Here is a 7,564-nt window from a genome sequence, read left to right as displayed (position 1 = left end):
TTTCTTGAAAATCAAAATTTGAATTTCTCTCCAGAAAGCTATCGGAGTTATCTTCCATTTCTTGATAAATCTGGAAGTTTTCTTTTTCCATTTATAAAAGAATTTACACTTTGTATATGTGAGGTTAGTTTATGTAAATATTTTCGAACATTTATATTATAAATAGAAACTATTTTTTCCACTTCTGGTCAGAGACTATTTGTTTATCTTAGCAAAGATTGCGGCATTATTCGTCTAAATGTTTTCCGTGTGTAACATTGGTGCAATTGTTAGGACACGTTGTGGATTATCCAGCCATTACCCCAAGTAAGAGCACCTAGTACAATTAATACAGTGGAAGAAGGATATCTCAAGCCATCTGTTATCTGTTCAGTGATAGAGCCTAAGCAAGATCCATGTAGCAGTAATGAAAACGAGAATAATATACCCCCACTGCCTCCTCTTCCTTCCTTGCCAAGTACAAGTCAACAACAGGAACAGAATGTGATAAAAGAGAAAACGCCTACTCCTAGCGTGCCGAAGGAAACGCAAAAGAAGTTAACAAGGTTACTTGTTTTAATCATAATTTCAAGGATATAACAAAAAAATTGAAATTTATATGAAGTTATGCATTTTTACACAATTTTAAGAAGAAGCAGTTTATATCTTCATCTTTACGCAGTTAGCTTCTCTGACATGGGATATTTAAGTTAATGCATCAAATTTCCTTTTGTAGCAAGTCTTGGGGTAAAATCTACCGAGTTCCTAAGGGAAACTTTGCCAGAGGGGTGGTTGATAAACTTGGTGCAGAGGAGGAGCTGTCATCCAGTGAAAGGAAAAATATGCTTGAAGCTATAAATAACGATGTTACTAAGTTTGATGGTGGAATGTAAGCAATTTGTTTATAATATTTTCATTCAAATTATAAAAATGAAAAGGAAAAAAAAATTTGCTGTATCAAATTAAGGCATCATTACAAACATTGAAAGAATTTCTTTAATGATAACTCATATATTGATAAAGGTACCCTACATCAGATATGTATGATGACATTGTGGATGGTTTGCTGAGAGAATATCCATACTTACTCACAGTGGGAGGATTGCCAGCAAATTCTGCAGCAAATTAAAAAAGTATTATTGCTTCCCAGAAGCTGAAAATCTAATATACACCCCTTCGTTAAAATGTTTAGTACTCTTGAAATATCAGAAAAATTTGATGCATAAAAAATAATAAATATTTTCTTGACTTTTTTGTACTTTAAAAATCTGAAAATTCGCTTTCTCTAAATTTAGACTTTCTGGAAAGATCGAATCATCTATAAATTTGGAAATACAAGAAAAACTGTGGACAAAAGTCACCAAGAAGTAGTACAGAAAAAAAGGAACAAAAAATGGAGGCCATGAAAGATTTGAAACAGTTTACTTGGGGTTTAGGAAATTTTCTTCCTAAACAATCTCCCAGTGAAGATGAGACTTCAATAAAACTTCATGTTTCATGGTTGAAAAGGGAAAACAAGAAAAGTACTGATACTGATCACCAAAATGTCAAAGTGAAAATGGACATAATGTTTCCATACAGGCGCAGCCTAATTCTGAATGACAAGCTTGCAGTGAGTGAAGTTGTCGATGCTTTTCCTTGGCTTGGATCCTATAGAGAGGTAATTTGGTTTTAAATCCATTTGACCTCATCTTTAGACCCCTTTTATTGAAATGACAGGTTAATCAAATTTTCATTTAAAAGAGTGTTAAAATGTTGATTATGGTATCGAGCATACCTTTTTTTTCAGATTCTTGATGAGTTCAAAAGATTGTGCCCCAACACAGTAACAGATGACATTGAAGAACTAATGGGAGAAAGCTTAAGGAAGTACCGAAAGGCAGTACTGAAAGTAAACACTGGAAAGAAAAAAACCAACCTTCCTGAAAGAAATAAAACATACTTCGGCGCAATACAGAACTGAAAGTCAGAGAAATTGTAAGTCATTATTGTAAGGTTAAAAATTTCTTCAAATACTGTTTGAGGAATTAGATTCAGTGTACCATGATATACACTTGTATAATAAGTCTATCATCACTATGGTCCACTCTGATAGGCATTGGGTTCATCGAATACATTTTGTTTTTCAGATGCTGATGACTCCATAGCAATAATAGGATTATTTCTATTGTGCAAAGAGAACCCTAAAAAAATTCTTTTTTCAAGAGGACCGACTGCATGCACCCCCATGGCAACAGGAATTAAAATTAATCAGAACATTTTGTCCATGGACAATGAAGCATTTGAAATACTATTGGAAAATGAAAGCGTACTAAATGTGAGAATTTTTTCCAAGCTTTTTGTGGGTTAATTGCTACAATTTATGTATTTAACATTGCATACCCAAAACCTGTTGAGAAAACATTCATGTTTTTTCAACAGGTCATGATAGGGTTGAAAGATGAGGGAGGACATCGCAACATCGATAAAAGAATTTTAGGGGTTCTGACAAACATCAACAGAGAGTTGAAAAACACTTAAGTTTGAATGATTTGTTTGGTTACCCTCATTTTCTAAGATGTTTTACTTGGAAAATTGTTTTCTACTGTTAATGAGGATTTTCCAGTTTTAACACATTTCATCATCTTTCTGTTTGTGTATGTGTGTGTGTGTTTGAGAGAGAGAGAGATGTATTACCAATTATTAGATGTTTTCATAATTGTAGAATATTTTGGGACTTCAATCAAACCAGTCCATTTTTCTTAACATTCAGACCTAGGTTGTATAGAATATGTATTGACTATTAATTTTTTGATCATATCATAATTAGAGAGAGAGAGAGAGAACAGGAGAGAGATGAGAGATTTTTTTATTGATCTATTGGCTTAATAGTATGTATGTGTACTTACTTTTTACATAAATTAAGGATTAAAAAATAAATTTGATTCCATGTAAATTGTATTTATTTTCATTTCTTAATTATAAGAGATATATTAGTTGTGAAACAATTGAGTGGAAGATAAGGAAGTATAGGTACCAATTAATTAGTATATTTACAAAGTGCATAGTAGTTTACTGAACAGTGTAGTAAATTTACCCGCCAACTCTAGTAGGTTTACCTAATAGTCTACTGAAAGGTACTTTTAAAGACTAGTAAATTTACAAATGGGATCTAATAGATCTACCCAATACCTAGTGAAAGTTACTTATAAAGTCTAGTAAATTTACTAATAGTATCTAGTTAATCTACCCAATACCTAGTAAAAACTACTTTTAAGGTAGTGATTGTATGGACAGTAAATTTACTAGATTTCTTAGTGACTCTTCCTAGTTATTTTTTTCAGTGTTAGGTCTTGTATTAATTGCGGCCCCCGACTAACTGCAACTTCTAGTTCCTCTAGTTTCCATTGAATAAACAAGTGATAATCTGTGTGGCTCATCCTAAAACAAACGATAAAGATGATTTATTTAAACTTTTATAAATATCGGATAGTTACACATTTTTTTATTTTGGTAGCAAAGAGAATTCATGTAAAATCATTTTAAAGTATCAATAATTTTGAGAGATTTCTTTGGTAAAACCATGCACCTACCTACTGATTCTAATTCTGCAATAGTTGCTGTCAGGTCTGAAATATATTTCGAAGTATCATCTTCACTGTCTTCTACACAGTCGCTGGTGAAAAAATATTTATAAACAATTGCATATCTTTACTTTAAGCTTAAAGCACACAGGCACAATTTCAAACTTTATCTTTGGTTTTTCTGTCATCTTAAACTGTGATAAATTTCATCTGTATCATAATTACTAACTCGTTGTGCACATGAATTTCATTTCCTGTAACAGCACCAGGTAGAGAGATCTCATCATCTGATACACAGCAAAATGTGCCACGTACGTATCACGTACGTTAAACGTATGTGATACGTACGTGACTTCACGTACGTATCACATGAAAAAAGCACCACGTATGTTAAACGTACGTTTTCACACGTATGAATATCATGCGTGACACGTACGTTAAACATACGTATTGACTACCATACGTTACACACATGTTGCACACGTACGTTATTCATATGGTTCACGTATGAATAACGTACGTTCAACGTGTGTGTAACGTATGTTTTTAGAAACATGCGTTTCACATGTTTGTTAAATGCACTGCTCATATGATAAATGTATAAGTACCATACATGTGCCAAACCATGGTTAAACATATGTTTTGACCACCGAACATTCTTTTTCACATATATATTGTAAACATGCGTGAAACAAAAATGATGTGCAATTAAAATATTCATTTCATGCATTTGACATAATTTTCTTCAGGGGCTTATTTTCTTTTCATCTGTTGAATGATCCACATTTTGAAGGTACATATCTGGATATCCTTCACCTCAAATTTCCTGATCCTAATTGCTCTTTAGGCAATCACAACAAAAGACATATTCAAATTTAAGCCAATTTTAATGTTGAGATGTTAACATCAATTCATTCTTCTGCAATTCCCTTTCATCTGTAAAGAAAAAGAAAATATTAAATGAATTTGCATATGGAAAAACACATAGTTTTTTTTCAGAACATTATTATTTTCTACATATAACTCCTGGTTGACTTCCTTTAGAACTAAACTAGAACTGTCCAATATGGACAAATACCCCCCACTGGGTTTTTCAGAGAAGATGCCAAGTCACTAATACTAGTATTTAATAGGATCTAAAAGGTGTTCAAAAATTGTTTATACATTTAGAGAGAAAATTTACCAGTAATTGCTCATTATATTTTTTTAATGAATGAAACTTTGGCATAGCCTAGTAAAACAGCAATACTAATAATAATATTGTTTTTTATTACATTGAAAAATTAATAACAATTTTTGAAGTATTTCTCTGTTGGAAAGTATGGATGCATTATTTATCCATTTTTTCTACAGTATGTGACTATAGGTCAGGATCATGACACACCCTCAGGTCATAAACGATCTTTGTGTGAAGCGGATACTCCCAACATCCAAAATTATCCTCCATAGGAAAGATACAGACCGAACACGAATTATGAACTTTTTCTGTCAGTGACCTTGAACTTGTCCAAATGACCTTGGGTCAGGTCATGACACACCTTCAGGTCATAAGCAATCTTTGTGTAAACACGAATTATGATTTTTTTCTGTCAGTGACCTTGAACTTGCCCAAATGACCTTGGGTCAAAGTGATGACACACCCGCAGGCCATAAGAAATATTAATATAACATATGGTTTTGTTGTTCTTGAGCAGAAATTTTTTAAAGATTTTTCCCTACATATGCCTTTGTAAAAACTTGATCCCCAATTGTGGCCTCTCCCTGACCCAGAGTTCATGATTTGAACAAAATTGAATCTACACTACCTGATGATGCTTTCATATAAACATGATTAATCATGGCTTTTCTGTTCTTTAGAAGAAGATTTTTTCCTATATATTCTATGTAAAACTTTGATCTCCCATTATGGTCCAATCCTATCCCCAGAGGATCATGATTCAAACAAACTTGAATCTACACAGCCTGAGGATGCTTCCATTTCAAAATGACTATTCATGGCTTTGCTATTCTTGAGAAGAAGAATTTTAAAGTTTTTTCCCTATGTATTCCTATGTAAAATATTGATCCCCCTTTGTGGCCCCTCCCTACCCCTGGGGGGTCATGATTTGAACAAACTTGAATCTACACTACTTGATGATGCTTCCTTATCAATATGACTAAACAAGGCTTTGCTGTTCTTGAGAAGAAATTTTTTTAAGATTTTTTCTTACATATTCCTATGTAAAACTTTGATCCCCCATTGTGGCCCCAACCAAACCCAGGGCTCATGATTTAAACAAATTTGAATTGACACTTTGACATACAAGGTTTCCTATAAGTTTCAACTTTCTTGGCCCAGTGGTCCTTGAGAAGAAAATTTTTAAAACATCCCACTAAATTTTCACTATTTCTTAATTATCTCCCTTTTATTGAGGGTGTGGCCCTTTATCTGAACAAACTTGAATCCCCTTTACCCAAGGATGGTTTGTGGCAAGTTTGGTTGAAATAGGTCAGTGGTTCTGGAGAAGAAGTCGAAAATGTGAAAGTTTACAGACAGACGGACAGCTAGGCAGACAGACAGACTACAGATAAAATGTGATCAGCAAAAGCTCACTTGAGCTTTCAGCTCAGGTGAGCTAAAAACAGATAGCAATAGGTCATGACTGACTCAGGTTATCTAATTAGTTATAACATTTTTTTGTGATTACATGTAAGTCAGCTCAGGTGCAAAATATTGCTTATCACTGATATAAATACAACAGTAAAATTTTAGACATAACCATATGTCTGACAATTAAATTCTATATAATAATAGAACTTACCCTCAGCATAAATCTTTCATAGCTTGGCATGGACCTATATGTTTTTGTGTCTGTTCGAAGTGTATACTTTTTGTCCTTGGGGTAAAAAAGAAAATATATGTTAAAAAAAATTGCATTTCAGACTTGTAAAGCAAAACAAACAATATGAAAAATTACTTATTTTACTGATAACATTTAACATTTTCTCCTCTTGTGATTGAAATGTAATGCACATCATTACATGATATTATATGTATTAAATTGCAAGTCTAAAAGCAATGGGATCAGAAAATTTGATTTCTTTTTTAAGAGTTTTACCATAATGCTGGTTAAACTTTCAGAATCTGTTTTTGAAGTCCAGACTTGGCATTTAGGTGTTTACATAGGAGATGAGCTTCAGCCACCATCCTGGAGTGTACATTTAAAATCACATAAAAAAAATCACAATCTCAAAATACATTATTTATATTCATAAGGACAGTATGAAAAAGACATCTGAAAAATAAGTGTTACACCCTTATTGCCCTAAAAGATAATTTATATTTCCTCTACATGTTTTGTAAAGAAATATACATTGGGTGGGTGGAACTTTTTCCATCAAGGGTTTTTTTTGCATCTTATTGGTAGGCTCAAAAAATCTTACGATAAATATTTTTTATAACAGTATGTTTTATACCTCACCTTAATTTTGATATAATGTGCCAGTGTTGATTCACGCCTGGGCTGGGGTGCTGACCAAGACAGTTGACTGCGTCAATAATTTCGTACTTATTTGGTATACTAAGTTTACATTATGTTATACACTAAAATAAAAGAAACACACCCGTTAGTTTACATGCAACACAGTCTGAAATATAAAGTAAATAAATAACTGTTGATGTTATGTATATTCCTCACCGTTACTCCTAGCCTAACTCCAGTCACTGTCTTGCAGACGTCAGACTTCTTACCAGTGACGTCACCCGTTAACGTAAATAATAATCGGAGGTGAACATTCCGGAACGTACATTTTACATATTTAGTGTTATACGGACGCTACCAACTGTATAATTATGTAATACCTATTTAGGTGAATTCCATTTGAGTTCTGTTGTGAAATTATCGTGATTTTCTTTTTTTTTTCAAATTCAGCTTTTGCTCCCGAATTCGGAATGATTATATCTACCGATGATCGAGTTCAATTTTATGTGCCTCTACCGATATCCGATATACATATTACGAGATTGGTGTACTTGTATGTAG

At 33.0% G+C, this 7,564-nt stretch overlaps 1 long non-coding RNA gene across 1 annotated transcript; it reads right to left on the bottom strand.

The window, feature by feature from the left end:
* Positions 1–4,410: 4,410 nt before the first annotated feature.
* LOC133180057 (uncharacterized) lies at positions 4,411–7,293 on the bottom strand. Its single transcript, XR_009720261.1, has 5 exons — positions 7,220–7,293; positions 7,004–7,125; positions 6,641–6,730; positions 6,344–6,418; positions 4,411–4,478 (listed from the first exon to the last, which is right to left on the bottom strand). It is a non-coding gene; the product is annotated as an uncharacterized LOC133180057 (long non-coding RNA).
* Between the last annotated feature and the right edge of the window lie 271 nt (positions 7,294–7,564).

Source organism: Saccostrea echinata, unplaced genomic scaffold, assembly GCF_033153115.1.
Source record: "Saccostrea echinata isolate AGI-Se365-2 ecotype Australia unplaced genomic scaffold, CSIRO_AGI_Sech_v1 ptg000005l, whole genome shotgun sequence".
NCBI lineage: Eukaryota > Metazoa > Mollusca > Bivalvia > Ostreida > Ostreidae > Saccostrea > Saccostrea echinata.
This window is presented reverse-complemented; position numbering and strand designations above follow the sequence as displayed.